Source organism: Mastigoproctus giganteus, chromosome 4 (assembly GCF_048544385.1).
Source record: "Mastigoproctus giganteus isolate SK-2022 chromosome 4, ASM4854438v1, whole genome shotgun sequence".
Classification (NCBI taxonomy): domain Eukaryota; kingdom Metazoa; phylum Arthropoda; class Arachnida; order Uropygi; family Thelyphonidae; genus Mastigoproctus; species Mastigoproctus giganteus.
In genome coordinates, this window is record NC_143578.1 from 66,596,566 (window position 1) to 66,615,462 (window position 18,897).

General features: G+C 35.3%; 1 protein-coding gene across 2 annotated transcripts in view; it reads left to right on the plus strand.

Moving 5' to 3' along the window:
- LOC150086806 (uncharacterized) overlaps positions 1-18,897 on the plus strand; it is a 219,281-nt gene that overhangs the window by 37,861 nt on the left and 162,523 nt on the right. The window contains exon 2 of one of the 2 annotated variants that reach the window (XM_090372768.1): positions 5,904-6,025. The exons of the other annotated variant lie outside the window; for it this stretch is intronic. The gene's annotated coding sequence lies outside the window, so the exon portion shown is untranslated. The remainder of the gene's footprint in view (positions 1-5,903; positions 6,026-18,897) is intronic. 2 annotated transcript variants of the gene reach the window in all.

Here is an 18,897-nt window from a genome sequence, read left to right on the forward strand (position 1 = left end):
CCACATGAATAATTCTCTCTTCATCCCCCAACCCTTAAAATCTGACAATCTGTTGGTAACATATCGAACAATTAGACTTTATGAATTGTCCCAGCTTATATAAATTGTCCCAGCCTTGTAGGCCTATTTAGAGATATGTTGGTAACATGATCGTTTGTTGCTCTCAGCAAACACATTCTGGTTCTAGTCCATGGATTATAATATGAAATATTTTTCAGAGGATCTTTATGCCAAATATAGTCAAAAATTTTGGAAACGTGAAGTGTCAACTTTCTGAGTTTCACTAAAATTTTTCTTTGAATTTCCACAGATGATTAATATAAACCAAGATATCATTAGTGGATTGACTCTGATGAATCCGTATTGATAATTGCTAATCAGGTGGAAGATTTCAAGTAGTGTAGGACTTGGTGGTTGATGGATTTCTCTATTACTTTGGAAAATATCGAGGTCAGGACAATAACTGGAAGGGAAGAATTTGTCATTCTTTTCAGGAAATGGATGAGCAAATTTCCACAGAGAAAAAGCACCAGTAGAATAAGAGAGAGAGAGTAAAAATGTAGCACAAAATGGAAGGAATTCAGGTTTTCAAACTAAGTTGAGAAATGCCATCAGGACCTGAACACTTTTGGGTACCACGGGTCCATGGGTACCAAGATTGGTCAGAATTTTTTGAATATTCTTGCATCAGAGGGCCACAGGAGGCATTGAGTGGAATGGGTTTGATATGGTAGGGGGTGATTTACATAGGTTGTAGATGTAAGAATTGAGGAAAGGTTAGATCAGTGGTTTTCAACCTTTTTTTAATAACAGCACTCCTAAGTAATTATTTTATTTTGCGGCACCTCTACTCAATATATATATGTATATATATGATATTAAAAATATAAATGTTATACGATATTTATAACATATAACATTTATTATAACATATAATAATATAATTATAAAAATTATATTTCTGTATGCAAATTATATATATACAATATATAATTTTATTCTTTATATAGAGGTACTAAGTAAACATCAATTATAGCTGACCACAAAATTAAAAAGATACTGTACACTTTTTTATAATGAAATAAACATATAAATTAAAAAATAATAATAAGTTTAAGTAACTTAAACTCATATTACTTGGCAACCCTGGAATGTTGTTGCGGCACCCCAGTTTGAAAACCACTGGGTTAGATACTAATAAGTCAGTTTTATGATTAGCTGAGGATGCAACACAATCATTGTGGCCAGTAGTTTGGTAAGATACCAGAAGAATCTACTGCTATTTGGTTGAAAAGCAAGTTTCCTATTCTTTACCTGTTCAGGATTCACTCTGGAATGATTAATAGTTTTTCAGGTGCATTAACATATATACTTAATGCACCTATTGTCTACACTATGTCTGTCTGTCTGTCTGTCTGCCTGCCTGCCTGCCTGCCTGCATACATGCATGTATGTAATAACTCCTAGTGGAATGGATTTTCATAAAATTTCATATTTAACTCTTTTAGAAAGAAAGATTTTTCTTTCTTTCTAGATAATTATGAAATTTAACTTTAAAAAGAGTTAAATATGAATACTCTTTTTGGAAAGATTTGTGAAGCCAAGCAAAATTTCATTCAACTCCAACTGATACAAATATGCCAGTTATTATTTATTTGTATTTGTCCATCTGTCCACATGTAATAATTCTACTCCCAGTGATGAATTTTCATGAATTTGGCTCTTTTAGAAAGGGTATGATGAGACATTCCAAATTTTATTAAATGCAAGCTAGTAGAAATCCTGCAGTTATCATTGCTTTGCCCACCCATTCACATGTAATGATGTCTCTCAGTGTGTGCATTTTCATGAAATCTCCTCAAAAAAGAGGAGATTCCATTAAAATGCAGTGGTCTCTGACAAAGAATATCAGAGCAGATATATGCACAGGTGCCATCTTTAAAGTGATAGGAATCTTAGCATGAATAACTAGGACAACTGAGATGAGTGGTTATTAAGAAACCTGGTAATTGAGATATTGTCAGGAAAAGTAACTAGGGCTTAGCAAATTGGTGGCAGAAATGGATATCATTGAGATTGGAACCAAGACTATGTATATTTTATTGAAGAAATGGATTAGAAAGTATTTGGGAGGTTTACATCTTTTGATAGATACATTTATTCTATTAGTTTGACAATTCATGATGCACTGCTGTCAATGGGTTAAAAGTTGGCGCTAGGGAAGACATGTATGAATTGATAAAACTTTTAGATGTGGCATAAACACTGCTGCTGCTCAGTGTTTATGCCATATCTAAAAGTGCCCTTCTCTGAACACATTAAAACTTCATGTGAACCAAAGATATACATATATGCTAAGGGATACAGATAAGCTGGTTGTACAGTAATGTTAAAATGCCTTATGGCAACTTTAGCATTAGTAGAGGCATATGATACAAGAAAGCAAGCTTACGCAGCATCAGCCAAAAAAAAAAAAAAAAAAAAACCCGCTTCCATTTCACCCCTCCGTTTGTTCCAAATACCTGTCCAGCTCAGCCTTAAATTTATTTAGGCTATCAACTTCCACAACAAAGGATGGAAGTCTGTTCCACCAACCAACTACCCGCTGACTAAAGGCAAACTTCCACACATCTATCCTACATCTGTCTTTCCTCAGTTTGAATTTATGTTCTCTCAGGTGATTTTTCTGAGCAAGAGGAAGAATCCCATCAGCATTGAGCATGCTCAAACCATTCAAGGCTTTATAAACCTCAATTAGATCACCTTGCAGGTGCCTAGTCTCCGGACAGTGTAATTGCAAAACTTAAGCCTTTCTTCGTAAGAGCAACCCTTTGTTCCATTCACTAATCTTGTTGCCCTTCTCTGTACTCGTTCCAACAGCCCTATATCCTTCTTAAAATGAGGCCTTCAGACCTGTATACAGTACTCAAGGTGTGGCCTGACCATTGCCTTATACAAGGGGATAATCACCTCATCAAAGGTCGCGGGTTCGATTCCCGCCTCGGGCTTGGATCAAAGTACTGCAAAAACCTTGGGAGGTGCAATATGGCCACAGAAGCCGATGCGCCAACAACTACCAAATCAAAAAAAAAAAAAAAAAAATCACCTCATCCCTGCTAGAAAAATTCCTGTATATCATTGACAAGACACTATGAGCTACTCTTGCAGACTGTTTGCACTGCTCAGAAAACTTCATATCTGCCTGCACAATTACTCCCAGGTCCTTTTCGTTCTCTACAACTGTCAGTGTAGTACCACAGAGTTGATATGTCACTCTGAGGTTACTGTTTTCCATATGTAGTACTTTACATTTGTCAGTGTTAAACTTCATTTGCCACCTCTCAGCCCAACTGCTCAACTTTTCTAGATCCTGTTGCAGCAGCATACTGTCATTAGTGCCCTTAACAACCCTGCCAACCTTCGTATCATATGAAAACTTGGACATTAAGCTTGATATACCATCATCAATATCATTTATAAATACAGAAAACAACAATGGACCCAACACTGAACCCTGAGGGACTCCACTAATAACATTAATCCACGATGAGCAGTGTCAATTGATTCCCACTCAATCATCCCATTATCCATAGCAGCAATTTGCCTCCAATGCCACACTGCTCCAATTTGTGCAGCAGTCGTCCATGTGCAACAGTATCAAAAGCCTTTCTAAGATCCAAATATATGATATCAAAGTTATTTCCTGCATCCAGTTCCTTTGTGACCACATCATAGTATCCAATCAAATTGGTCAGGCAAGTCTTTCCCTTAACAAAACCATGCTGTGTCCAAGCTATAATTGAAGACTTGTCTAGATGATCCTGCAGTGCTTCTTTAACCAGTGCCTCCATTAATTTTCCCGGAACAGAAGTTAAACTAACAGGTATATAATTACTTGTGTCGCCCTTTGATCCTCCTTTGTGAATTGGGGTCACATTTGCACATCTCCCGTCCATGGGTACCTCCTCTGAGTCCAAAGAAGCTCTCATAATTATGGCTAAGGGTTTGCTTACTTCCTTTGCTGCCTCCTTTAATATAACTAGATAGATCCTGTCCACCCTGGGTGCCTTTTTTATGATTATCTTCAACAATTTCTCCTCCACTTTCCTCTCAGTTATTACAAAATCATCTAGCTCACTGCCAGAGTTTAACTCACCTCTGGCATTGTCCTCCATGAATAACTCCTCATGGGTGAATGTAGATGCAAAATACTCAATTAGTTTGTTAGCCACCTGAGCAGGATCATCAACAGTTGAACCATCAATATCCTTTGCCAAGGATTTCTCATAATCGGCCTTTGCCTGCCTAATCTCCTTTGTGACTTGGTTACAGACCAGCTTATATCTATCATAGGCTTCCATGTCACCCATTAACTTAAACATATCTCAAACTTTATGACCATTACTTTGTTGGGAAAACCACTAAGTTCCTGTAATCTAATACCATTTGTTAAATCATGGATGGGAAGTTGTTGACCTGCATTAGATAACACAATAGATACGTGTATTCAACACCAGATTATGGAGAAAATCAAGAAGCTATTTGGAAATTACTACCTAATTAGTAATAAAGTATGCATCTAAATGCTCTTTAAAATAATTTTCTTTTTTTGTTATCAAGAAGCTATTTTTAATTACTATCTATTAATTACAAGTTAAAATATTGTTTATTGCACTTACTCTTCAATGTGATTATATTACACATTTTTTAAATGACTTAAATAGATCACGTGTAATATTTAATTATACAAGAATGATGGGCATTTTTTTCTCAACATTTTCTATTTTGTACCCAGATCATATAGGGACATCTAGTGGTTTTTGGCAGTAAACATGATATTTTTGCATGCACAGATCCTCTCTTCCTGTGGTGTGTGATGGTGCATCTTTTTGGTGGGAAACTATCCATTTTCACTGCTCAGGCAAATAACACTTTAGTTTTTATTTTTATTGTATTTTTCTTTATTTGATTGTTACGGTATCTTGGTACACAGGTAGCAGAATTACACTTTGCCAGAGTAACTGTAATTGTTGCTGCATTTGTTTTGTGATGGTGTTAACATTCCTCTTTTTCTCTGATAGTTTGAAATGTCTTTATTCATTGCTGTGAAGTTTGCTCTTGTTTACCTTTCAGCATTTGTGGTGTCCATTTCCTAATATAAAAAAAAAATTATATTAGGAAAATCATGTAATTTGTTCCTGCAAAAGTCAAACAGGATAATGTAATAGCTGCACTTAAAATTTAAACCTGATATGTTATCTTGATTTGTTTGTAGTCAAAATACAAACTTTTTGAATAATATTTCAATATAGCTTTTTTCAGTTGAATAATTTTCATCTTTCGACCTTCACACGCGCACATACACACACACATATACAATTTAATAAATTGTGAGCTACTTGAAGAGGGTATTGTTATTCCTGTTCCTCAGATCTTTCTTTCATGAATGTATTTGCAAAATTTCTGGTTCATAAGCATTGGGTATTGGGTATATTGTGAGTTTAAATTTGACCTGCAGTCCACTCATGAAATTGAAACCTGAGTTTATAGGCATTTGTATGAAATAACATTTATTATAAATTCAACTTTATTATCAGTATTATTTATTGCACAGTATATATTATGAAATAAACTTCTTTCTAGTTTCAAGGTAGAAAAGGCTGAGTCACTAATCAAGAAGTCATTAGCATACAATGATTAGAAATTGAATTTAAAGGTTATGTTTATTGAGTGAGTCAGTGAGTAAGAGAGAGAGAGAGAGTGAATGAAAGTATACTAGCTAATATACAGAGCATTGTAGGATAATTACTGTTTATTTTTATGAATTAAATTATTCATTTCTTCAAATTCATCTCCATCTTCTTTTGATAATTTTTCAGTGATTTCCTAATTTCTTCCTGCAGGTTTTTAAAGTGAAGCTGTTTTCATCTAGCAATTCCCTGCCATTTTCATTCTGTTTACTGAAATTCATCTTAAAAATTCATCCCAGCACTAATAAAAACATTTTCAAGATAAATATTTACAGGTAATGGGTTGAGGAAGGGAGGGGTGGGTAGGGATTGGATCTTTGTCCTTACATCATCATCATTGAGGAAGCTATGTCCCAAAGTAGTGTAGGAAAAGCTGGTGTCTATTTCTTGCAACGTATGTTTTTTGCGTATAGATGTGCAACTTTGGTCGCTTATTATATTGAAAAATGCTTCAGTAGTTCTTTTCTATATTTTTCTAATGTTTTATATAAGCAAAAAATACATGACTCTTGCATGAAAGAACAGTTAATCTCACCTTGTTATAAAATTACTTTAATCTTTCATTATTGATTATTTAATTTGCAAATGTATATGTGTATAAATAGTACAGTAGAAGTAAATGCATGATTTCTCATTGAAATTCATCTTCATTCATGAAAACCTACACCAAGAACTTCACTTTCTTTAAGCAAATATTATTGATGATTAGTATATTGTTAGGTTTGTTATGTACATATTTCTTTTCTGTGTCTGCTTATTTTGTAAATCAGAGGAATCTTTATTGATAATATAATTTTAGAGCTATATTTCAAAATGATTACTCTATCTGCTTCAGAAATTAAATCTTAAAATTTGTGAACTGAATGGAATTGCTTTGTTATGATTAAATTATTAAATTCGATAACATTTTTTTTATTAGAAAGGGAAGTCGTCTAATAAATTTATTTTCCAAGCGAAAATACAGAATAATGAACTTAAAGGTTGCAACGGTGTGATTGTGAATACAGTATCACAGTCTTTAAATAGAGACTTGTTCCAGCTGAAAAGGTATGGTAACATATATTTTCAGCATTAAGTTGACTAATTCATAATACATGATACCTGAATATGGGGAGGAACAAAATGTACTTTTAGTGCTCATCATAGACTGCAGTACTAATTATTTATTAGAAGAGTGTGTATATATATATATTAGGTAATATATGGTGTTAATTATAAGACCAAAAGAGAAGAATACTTCATCAATGCACTGGATGAAAAGGGAACATTTTTTTTGCATCTTTACATTCTTTTTTTTAAGTTGCTTAAAAAGCAACTTAAAATGAATGTAAAGTAGATATAACTTTATCAAGAATGTATTGAGAAATGGGTGCTGTTTTTAGTATAAGTCTCCAAGCTTAGTAGCTTATGGAACTGAAATTAGAATATAAGGTTAACACATTTTCTCTATTTCCAGGCATACCAGCTGTGACTGAAGAAGCAACAAGAGTTTCCACCACGAAAGAAAAGCACAGAAAAAATGTTAGTGAGTGGCAAAAAGGAGTGATTGCATTTGGCAGGTCTAAAAGACATCCTGTTAAGGTAGTTGAATTTGTTAGTGTTTCAGAAAGTACAGTAATAAGAATTTTTAAGGAACGGTGAGACTCAAAATCAACTAGAAATCAGAAGCAGTATTGTGGTCGAAAGTGGTTGTGATTGGTGATGAATATCACATCTGGTAGATGAACAAGTTAATTAATGTACACAGTATGTTACATTTCAAGTGTATGAGCAACTCAGATAATTCAAGATTTATATATATATATATATATATATATATATAAAAAAAAAAAGCATGGACTTTTTTAGGTGCAAACTGAGAATATTTCTTTTCTGTGAATCTGCCATATTACGCATTCATTCCTCCATCAGTGCAGTGCAATGAATGCAACATCCAGTGCTTTGGCTACAATATACGATATATGGATAGCCTACACGATATGTATAAACAAAATAAAAAAATAATTGCCAGATTTCTATTGGTGTGATTTTAGTGAAACTTGGGTTGGCTCGACAAATATTTCTAGCAGAACCCAATATAAAATTTTATGAAAACTCATTTACTAGGAGTTGAGATATTACATGTGGATGGATGAGCATGGGGAAGACAGTAGGTACTTAATGCTTATTTGCCAATGCACCTAAAACAATTTGAAACAAGACAAGAACTGTTATAAATAATTAACAAAATTATTTATAACAGTGAAAGACTGCTGCAAAAGTGTTCTCTCACTGATTTGTGAGAGCACTCATGCTGATCTCACAGATTTGCGAGAACACTACAAAAAGAACTGCATAACATGGATATCTGGAATAGGGTTGCTCCGAAAAAGACTAATGTTGACAACTGTGCATTAAAAAAAAAAAGAAGCCAGAAATATTGGCTAAACGGCATAAAAATTGGATGTTGATGATTGGAAATCTGTAATGTACTTTGATGAATCTAAATTTTACCTCTACTTTGCTCTAATGATGTCAGGCACTGAGTGTAAAAGAGAAGCAGTGAGGCTGTTCATCTACATCAGTGGTGTCCAACCTTTTCCTGTACAGGGGCCATATTCAAAGTTAGATTTGTTTTGCGGGCCACACTTAGTGATTCGAGAAAATTTAGTGCGTTACATTTTCCATATCTTGTTGTAAAAGGAAGTTTCTATTTTCATGTTATGGTTTTTTATTTTCAAGCTATATATAAAAAATGCAAATTCCCAACACTTTTATGTGCACAAAATCTATGTCAGTGATTTATTTTTTATATTTTATTAAAATTATAAAAATATGACTTACTTTTATTTATTTATTTTTTTTTTAAAACCTTACTTTTGTTTTTTAAAAAAATACTTTACTTTTGCTTTTAAATGCTCACTTCAGAAAATTTACAACCTGAAAAGCATCACTGCTTTTCAATATTAAGGTGAATAAATAAATATAATTATACCTCTAACGTTTTGTACCTTTGAACACTTCTTTTCGCAACACTCCTTTTTATTGATCATAAGATTGAAAAGCAGTGATCCTTTTCGGGTTGTAAATTTTCTGAAGTGAGCATTTAAAAGCAAAAGTAAAGTATTTTTTTACTTTTCCTTTAGCTAGATAAAGCCAGATAAATACACTGCTTTTTTTGTTGTACTCAGTGAAGAAATAGTCTCCAGTCCAACTGTGATTAAAAACATGACACTCCAAATAGACTTTCCTCTTTCAGAGCATTTTTAAGGATGATTTTTTAATTCAGTAGAAAATAATAATAATTCAATGCAATGAACAAGTTATATCAAAATAGTAGAATTTCACGATATGAAAGGATTGATATGTACACAAGTGTTTAGCATACATATCACTGCATTGGACTTTATGTACACGTGTGATGCAGTCGAGCTTGATGCTTGCATGCCTGTACATGTGGCGCAACTCTCTAAAATGCTGTTTTAGTTCACTTTCCATGTGGGCCGTATAAAAATTATTTGCTGGCTGTAGGTCGGACACCACTGATCTAGACTGTGTGCAAAGTGTAGAACAAGCTGGTGTTGGGTCAGTTGTGGGGATGTTTATACTGTTATGAAGTGGGTTCCCTACTTGAAATACCAACTAGGGTGAATCAGGCTGTCTATACAGGTATTGTAGATGATAAGGTTGTTCTTTTGCTGAACATATAAGGGACATTCATTATTTTATACTCCTGTATTTCAACTGTTTCTGTATGACAACTGTTCAGTTCACAGGGCTTCACTGTTTTAGCCCCTTCCTGGAACATTTTTTTTTCTGAAAATGTGCCATAATGGATAGACTTTTTTTATTTTATAGATTAAAAGTATGCATCATGTAAATATTCATTGTATAAAGGTATGCATCATGAGAATACTCATTGTATAGTTTTTTGTGTTTTTTATAAATTTGTTAGTAGAAAATATATGGGAGTAATTAATCCATTTGGACTATCCCGAGTTATCTCGTGTATGCCAAAAAGTGTGCAAATTATACAGATTTTTTAAAATAAATTAGTGCTTGAGCTAATAGAAAGGAACAGAAAAAAACTCTTCACCACTCATATAAATAAATTTAAAAAATCAAGAGGAATGCACAAACAGTAACCTTCCACCACAAGCAATAATCGTGAACTAACTACATTCTGACACACGGCCGCCACGAGTGGATAGGCAAGGTAAGTGTCGATTACGGGTGACAGTTCAAGAGGGCGCTGAAATATTTTTCGATATAGTTTTCTAATTGGTTAAAGCCTATCAGTATTTAGCATTTAGGACGGCAAATTTTATTTTGCTTACTGGCGGCACATAGGAACATGTGCTACTGTTCTGACATTGCTGTACAATAATTAAATATAAGTAAAATGAAAGCCAGTCATCTGCTGCCAGGCCTAAGAAAATCCTGAAGAATCTTGGGATTTATCTGGCTAATGCAAAATTAGTCAGATAAATGCCAGAGAAAATATGTTTCAATCCTAAATTTGGAGGTTTTATTGTTTGCTTCAGGTATTATTGTATCCTGAGATATTTCGTGCAGTTTCAAATAAGTTTTAAAACTAAAAACGAGATATCTCGGGATAATCCATGAAGGGTTAATACTGGTGCAAGGAATGCAAAAGAGTGATTTAAATCCTATGAGGAACATATGTGACTAAACTGGAACAGAAAGTGAAACACAACAACAGCATCCACAAAACCTGAACGATTTATGGGCTCAGTTGTTTTCAGAATGGCCTAATATTGATATAAACTATTTAGTTAATAAACTATTTTGCAAAACATGCAAAAGGAGGAGGCACTTTGAAGGAAAGCATCACAATACACGTCACTAACATTTGCTGTGACATGCTTCAGGCAAGTTGACCAATCCATACTAAACTTCCATATTGTGGACACAGATGGTCACCAAATTAAACATCTTAATCTTCATACCGAGCAATTCATCCAAACAGTTGCTCACATTACTAGCTGCTCCCTGGTGTTAGTTTTTGGACTTTTTTTTTTTTTTTTTTTTGCACCTTTCATTTCCTCACATGCTTGGTAGTATCTATTTCAAATTGCTCCTTTCTGCCATTAATGGTTTTTACATCTACAAGCAGCTGACTTGAATCACTTTAATTGTAATCACCCTGTATGTACAGAGTATCTAATAAGTAACTTCCTATTTTTAAATTGATATAACTCTTGAAACAAAAGAGAGCACTACACTGATGTGAAGCTTACTAATTGCCATTCTGTTGTTTTTTAAGTAAGAGTGGCTAACAGCCTACCCAACCAAGGACATGCTCAAATTGCAGCAAGATACTTCCCAGAACAATAGCAACCTTAAGTTGATGATCACACATTCATCAAAGATGGGGAAAAAATGTGGGAGGACTTCATCGTGACCAGAAGAAAATAATTCACAGCTATTGAAACCATGTTCCCTTGATCAAGGGCCTGCATTCAGTTCACACATTCTTCCTTTCCTCACAATCTAAGAAGATTCTGTGTGACAGGCTGCAAGAGAGAGAGTGGAATAACATATTACACAGTTCACGATATGCTAAATAGGAACTGTATAGAATCATTTATATCCAAGAATTGTTTTCAGAGAACTGTGATGGAAACATAGAATTTGCTTAACATATTATGATGGAAAGAGGGTTATTCTAGTATGTTTAACAATATTTTCTGATTAGATGAAGAGGGATTCATCAGTTCCTGCAACTCCAACTATTAGGCAGCTTATAATTCTGGAATGATAGTGTTTGGTTTGGCATGGTAAGCACATTGACCTTTATCTGCAAATGGTGGATGCCATGAACATTGATTGCTACTTGATAACTACTGTTTGAAGAGGTATGGCTAATAATTTCAAAGTGGAAAAACACTGAAGAACTGATATTCATACAGTATGTTGCCCTCCGTATTTTGCACCTTGAATTGTCTGTCTAAAAGTCCAGATCTAACACTTTGCGATTTTTTGGGACTTGTTCAAGGAAGAGATTTACAAAGCCCACACAAAGACATGATGAATTGGATGGGGAAAAAAAATCCAAGCCATATTAGGCCATATTCCATTGACTTTATATAAAACTTTGTGGATTATGTGCTGCTTTGGTAGTAGCAGTGCCTGGACTGTTCAGAGCACATGTTGAAATTGGATCTGTCATGGATATAATGATGTTAAGTATACTACAGACCACAAAGTAGTGGTTAATCACCTAAAAGCACTAATTGTTCTTCTATATGTTACCTTTGTAGCTAAAGCAAAATAAAAAAAATAGGAAATTATTTATCAGACATTCTATATATTTATGTTTAGACTTACTTTGATTCTCAACATCACACAGAAAAAAAAATAATAAAAATTTCTGTGAAGATAATTTCTAGGAAATTATCTTCCTAGACATATCTGCAGCTTTTGACAATATCTCAATAACGGCTCTGGAACAAATTTTATCTTTCTACTTCAAAATACAAGGCAATCTCCTGAAGATTTTATGTAACATTCTGAAGGAAAGACTCCTCATAATCTGTAATGATGATTTTATTGCCCATTACTCCATTTCGCAGGGAGTGCCACAGGGAGGCATTCTCTCCTCACTGTTATTTGTTGCAGCTCTAGAATAATTTTTTGCATCCCACAAAGACAACTTTATTGCATATGCTGATGACCTGAAATTCTTCGTCAAATCTAAAGATCTACAACAAGTTAAGCGAACAAATCAACAAGCCAATAACACAATAAATGAACTGGAGCATTACCTAGACTGTATTGGACTATATTTAAACCCAAACCCAAGCAAATCTGCCCAGATGACAATTACAAAGAAAAAGAGCAGGAACAATATCTCTATGCTGGTAAGCAGATGCAAAGTTACAAAGGTTAAATCACACGTATACCTTGGCTTAAAATGGGATTAGGGACTCATGTTCTCCGAGCACTTTGATTACATCAAAGCTAAAACATATGTAGCACTCTGGGCTGCCAAACAGGAGTTAATTGGCATTAGAAACCCAGATCTTGTTAAAAATTGGATTTATTGGATGATTGTTTTTTACATCAGCATGTTCGGGAGGCAACTAGAGGGAGTAATACTCTTGATCTGATTATCAGTAGTGATTCTTTATGCATTAAGAATCTGCTGATAAAGGAACCACTAGGTGGCAGTGAACACAGTGTGCTGAAGTGGGATTTACTTAAAGAGGTAACTACCATCAGGGGTAAAGGGAAGGGTTTTTACTTTCGTAAAGGCGACTACGAGGTCTGAGACATTTTAAATTCTATACAGTGGGACCAACTGATGATGTTACCAACAGCAAACTCAAAATGGGAAGCATTCAAAGAATTAATCTTGGAAGCTACTAGGCTTTACATACTAACTAAGAATATTGATCAAGGTTTAGGCCTAAATGGATGTCAGATAAACTAATGAGACATGTGGCAGAGAAGAAAAATGAATGGGATACATATAAATTAATGGGTGACATGGAAGCCTATGATAGATATAAGCTGGTCTGTAACCAAGTCACAAAGGAGGTTAGGCAGGCAAAGTCAGAATATGAGACATCTTTGGCAAAGGATGCAAAGAAAAACAGCAAAGAGTTCTATACCTATGTAAGCTCTAGAAGGAAGGGGATGAATCAGATTGGTCCACTTGATATCGATGGTTCAACTGTTGATGATCCTGCTCAGGTGGATAACAAACTAAATGAGTATTTTGCATCTGCATTCACACATGAGGAGTTATTCAGGGAGGGGAATGCCAGAGGTGAATTAAACTCTGGCAGTGAGCTAGATGATTTTGTAATAACTGACAGCAAAGTGGAGGAGAAATTGTTGAAGATAAATGTAAGAAAACATAAGCACCTCAGGTGGATGGGATCTATCCAGTTATATTAAAGGAGGCAGCAAAGGAAGTAAGCAAACCCTTAACCATAATTATGAGAGCTTCCTTGGACTCAGGGGAGGTACCCATGGACTGGAGATGTGCAAATGCGACCTCAATTCAAAAAGGAGGATCAAAGGGCGACACAAGTAATTATAGACCTGTTAGTTTAACTTCTGTTCCAGGGAAATTAATGGAGGCACTGGTTAAAGAACACTGCAGGATAATCTAGACAAGACTTCAGTTATAGCTCAGACACAGCATGGGTTTGTTAAGGGGAAGTCTTGTCTGACCATTTTGATTGGATACTATGATGTGGTCACAAAGGAACTGGTTGCAGGGAATAACTTAGATATCATATATTTGGATCTTAGAAAGGCTTTTGATGCTGTTGCACGTGGAAGACTGCTGCACAAATTGGAGTAGTGTGGCATTGGAGGCAAATTGCTGCTATGGATAAAGGAATGGTTGGGTGGGAGAAGACAGAGAGCGGTAATTAATGGACACTGCTCTTCGTGAACTAATGTTATTAGTGGAGTCCTTCAGGGTTCAGTGTTTGGTCCATTGTTGTTTTCTGTATTCTATAAATGATATCGATGATGGTATATCAGGCTTAATGTCCAAGTTTGCAGACAATACGAAGGTTGGCAGGGTTGTTAATGACACTAATGACAGTATGCTGCTGCAACAGGATCTGGAAAGGTTGAGCAGATGAGCTGAGAGGTGTCAAATGAAGTTTAACATTGACAAATGTAAAGTACTACATATGGAAAACAGTAACCCCAGAGTGACATATCAACTCTGTGGTACTACGCTGACAGTGGTAGAGAACGAAAAGAACCTGGGAGTAATTGTGCAGGCAGATATGAAGTTTTCTGAGCAGTGCAAACGATCTGCAAGAGTAGCTCATAGTGTCTTGTCAATGATATACAGTTAGTCCTCGTATAACACGTGTTTACACTACACGAATTCGATCATTCACGATTTATAAATAGGGGAACGATATCTTATATAACACGAACCGAATTCGCTTATGCACGATTCGCCTTTGTGTTTACAAGAAATGGCAGTCGAACGCAGAATCACCCCAACCGAACGCAACACGATAGGAATGAAGAGAAGATTCTGAAAATGTATTTATGTTTTTTATATCAGTGAAGGGGAAACACATTTCGCCATAATAACGTAAAAACCAACATAATTCCAGCTATCGGTATAATCGCAAATGCAATTAGATCGAGTTTACTACCAGTTTATAACAGATTCCACTAGCAGAAACGCAACTGGAAATTGTTTTTATTGTTTTATGGTAGTAACCCCTCGAAATGTGCTTTATTAAAATGTGAGGTGTTAATAGTGTATCTCTGCCTTTACGGTGTTGTTTATTCAGTTGCTACACGCGCGCAGCTTTGTTTATGTGTATCAAGCGTGCCTCCTCGTTTTGTAATTGTGCTTTGTTCCCTAAAAATGAGTAAAATACTTAAAAGGTGTGAAAAGGAAGAGTCCTGGTGAAGACACTGCAGATTCAGAGAGAAAAAGAAAAGCAATATCGATAAACAGAGGCGGACTGGGTCAAAAATTCTTACCCGGGAAAATTTATAGTGGCCTCATACTATGGTTTATGGCAAAAATCACACCGGCCTCCGGCCCACCGGGGTTTCCCCCGTAAGGCTTATGGCCAGTCTGCCTCTGTCGATAGAGAAAAAATATGAAATTATGAAACGCTTTGAGCGAAATGAAAGCCCATGTGTGTGATATTGCACGTGCTACAGACCTAAATGAGGCAACGCCGAGAATTAGAAAGAATGCAGAGAAAACAAAAACAACTTTCATTGCAGGACCAACTCAAAGAGTAATTAAAACACATTAAGACACAAAGAATTGGAAGTGATGGAATAGCTGTCATCTGTTTGGATAGAAAATCAAACAAAAAACAAGTTTGCTTACGATAGAAGTAAAAGCATTAGCAATATTTTATTACGATTATTTATTGTGTTTGGTAATGTTTTGGTTACAAATGTGTGTTCAATCTTGGGTGGTCGGCACCTAACCCCATTTTTCCCATAGGGCCTGTTGTTTATATTGCACGATTTTGCATTGCGTGAGGGTTTCTAGGAACGCAACTATCGTGCTATACGAGGACTGACTGTACAGGAATTTTTCTAGCAGGGATAAGGAGGTGATTATTACCTTGTATAAGGCAATGGTCAGGCCACACCTTAAGTACTGTATACAGGTCTGGAGGCCTCATTTTAAGAAGGATATAGGGCTGTTGGAACGAGTACAGAGAAGGGCAACACGATTAGTGAATGGAACAAAGGATTGCTCTTACGAAGAAAGGCTTAAGTTTTGCAATTACACTGTCTGGAGACTAGGCACCTGCGATGTGATCTAATTGAGGTGTATAAAGCCTTGAATGGTTTGAGCATGCTCAATGCTGATGGATTCTTCCTCTTGCTCAGAATAATTATCTGAGAGGCCATAAATTTAAATGGAGGAAAGACAATTAGAGGATAGATGGGTGGAAGTTTGCCTTTAGCCACTGGGTAGTTGGTTGGTGGAACAGACTTCCATCTTTTGTTGTGGAAGTTGATAGCCTAAATAAATTTAAGGCTGAGCTAGACAGGTATTTGGAACGAACGGAGGGGTGAAATAGGAGCGGGTTTTTTTTTTTTTTTGGGCTGATGCTGCATAAGCTTGCCTTCTTGCATCGTATGCCTCTACTAATGCTAAAAGTATATCTTGACATGTATACTTCCCATCCCACTGTATGGTTCACAGATTTGGTCCTCTGCCCCACCTAGCAACCTGAAAGCTATCCTAAATATTGAATACTTGCTCTTGAGACCCATTTACTATCTCTAGAGTCATCCTACTTTCCAATCTCAGCATTCCTCCCTGGAAACAGATAATGAACACAAGAAACATTTTCATATTAGCCCAACTGCTAACTGGAAGATTAGACACTCCCAGTATTGATGGCTTGTTTCACTCTTGTCGAGAAGCCACCAGGATTGCTGAAACAAGACATCCTCTTCAAAGCAACTTAAAAAACTTGGACAGACTGAGTTGCTTTTTTTCATCAAACACAATAGAACTCTTCAGTCAACTAAGAATTGAACTGGAAAAGCTCTGTAATGAAAAAACCTACAGAATGCAAGTCTTTGCTGACTCCTATCATCTCGTGCAACTGTAGTGCACAGCCATTCGGCTGAAAAACTGCATTTAATTTTGATCCCTTTGAACTATATATTCTGAGTATTCTAGATGCCAACCTAAGATGTCTAAATTTTAAATATTCTATGATGTTCAAAGATGCCAAAAATTTAAATATTCTATTATAAAATCATAATTACTCATGTATTCCAAAATTCTGTATTCAGCCTTTCAGGGTGAACGTCCCATGGACTTTGTAACCAGGGGTCTGCTCATAGGTCCGCTTCACACCTCTAGAATGTAACTCTCACCCTTCTAGCCAATGGCTGTCACAGGGGTGTCTCTTCAACAGAGAAATAAATTGATAATAATAATAATGAATAAAGAATGGTGCATAATTAGTTTCGGAATGAACAGCATAAAGATAATGATGAATCTTTTAAAGTTGGAAGAAATTTGTGAGGAAAAATGAAACATTGCTTCAACTTCCTTGATTTTTTGATGAAATCTAAATTAATAAGACCGAAACTGTACTGTTTTAAGTGCAATAATTATTTTAAACTAATTGAATCATGAACGGAGTCAGTGGTAAGTTCTGGCATTGTAAAATATGTTCTGCGTAGGCGAGTGTTTTAAAAAAAAAAAATTACAAAGTAAAAATACTGTATTAATAAACAAATTATCCTCTAGTCCACCCATGATTCTATAGAAAACAGGTCAGGTCACCCACTCCACTTCGGGAGGAGTTCAAGCTCCCATTGGATTCAATTTCTACTCCTGACCGATAACACCCACCGTCTATTTACTGAGCGAGCAACAATACAAATGCCATCATGGCAAACTAGTTCTACTCCTGACCGATAACACCCACCGTTTGTTTACAGAGCGAGCAATAATACAAATGTCGTCACGGCAAACTAGTTCCACCAGTAAACCACTCTGAAATTTGCCATACTTGTCGTGTGGGCTTTCTTTACCTTCGCCAATTACAGTATGTAATTACATACATACATACACGTATTCTTTTTCTTACAGTAAATATGTATGAACTTGTACTTTCTTAAAGACAGGAATGAGGGAGATTCTAGAGGCGGGGGAACATTGTCGCAAGGTCAGTATATGAAAATTTTCTGTGTTAACCGAGTTTGGCCGTATCCGAGCTGTTCTTGGTCCACATTAGCTTGGATAATCGGGACTCTACTGTATTTACAATTGGTATTTATCAATATTACATGGTATTTTAAAGGTTATGGTATGTAACAGTTCATAAATATTCAAAATATAAATTTTTTAAAATATTTGAAAGTTAATTATTATGCTGGCTCGCTTCTGGAAATTGATAGGTGCACGAAGGTCATTTTTTCTCTTTTGTTTATGGTTCCTGAATTCTTAATGGAGAAATCAAAAACAAAAAAACTTTTGAAAGGTTTGTGAATTATGCAGAGTTGGGTTAGTGCACAAAAGAACTGAAAGAAATATGAGTTAAAATTGCCATTTTATTCCTGCCAGATGGTTTAAAACCAAAGGCAAAATTGTGCACGGCACACCTTACCAGTTCTTGTTTTTAGATTTTCATTTCTTCCCAAATTTTATGCATGCTTAAAAATCATGCATACATTTTTTCAGATTTGATACAAATTTAATGCTTTATAAATCTGCACTGCAATAACTCTAAAATACTGTATAATATGAAAATCTGGTCAATGCAAATAACCTCACCTTGTATTCGTATATTTAAATGATGCTCATATTATCATCTACACATTGTTGACATTATTTTTATTGCTCGGCTTAATAAGAATTTTAAGACTCCACTTAGTGCAAAATTTATTGCCATGTGAGATTACATTTCTGTACATTTTTGCCTTTTCTCTCTTGTTGCGCACACATATCTATAGTCATCACAACTATAATGGCATTTTCAAATACTGAAGCTTTGTCGAGGTAAGAGTGCAGTGGCTGAAGCAGATGAATTTGTCATATTCCTGAAGAGAATTGGAGCCGAGATGGACCCAAAAAATTCAGACTGATCTTATCTTATAGAAAATCTAATTTTTAAAGAATACAATTTAACTGAGTACGTCTGTGAAAGTTGATATC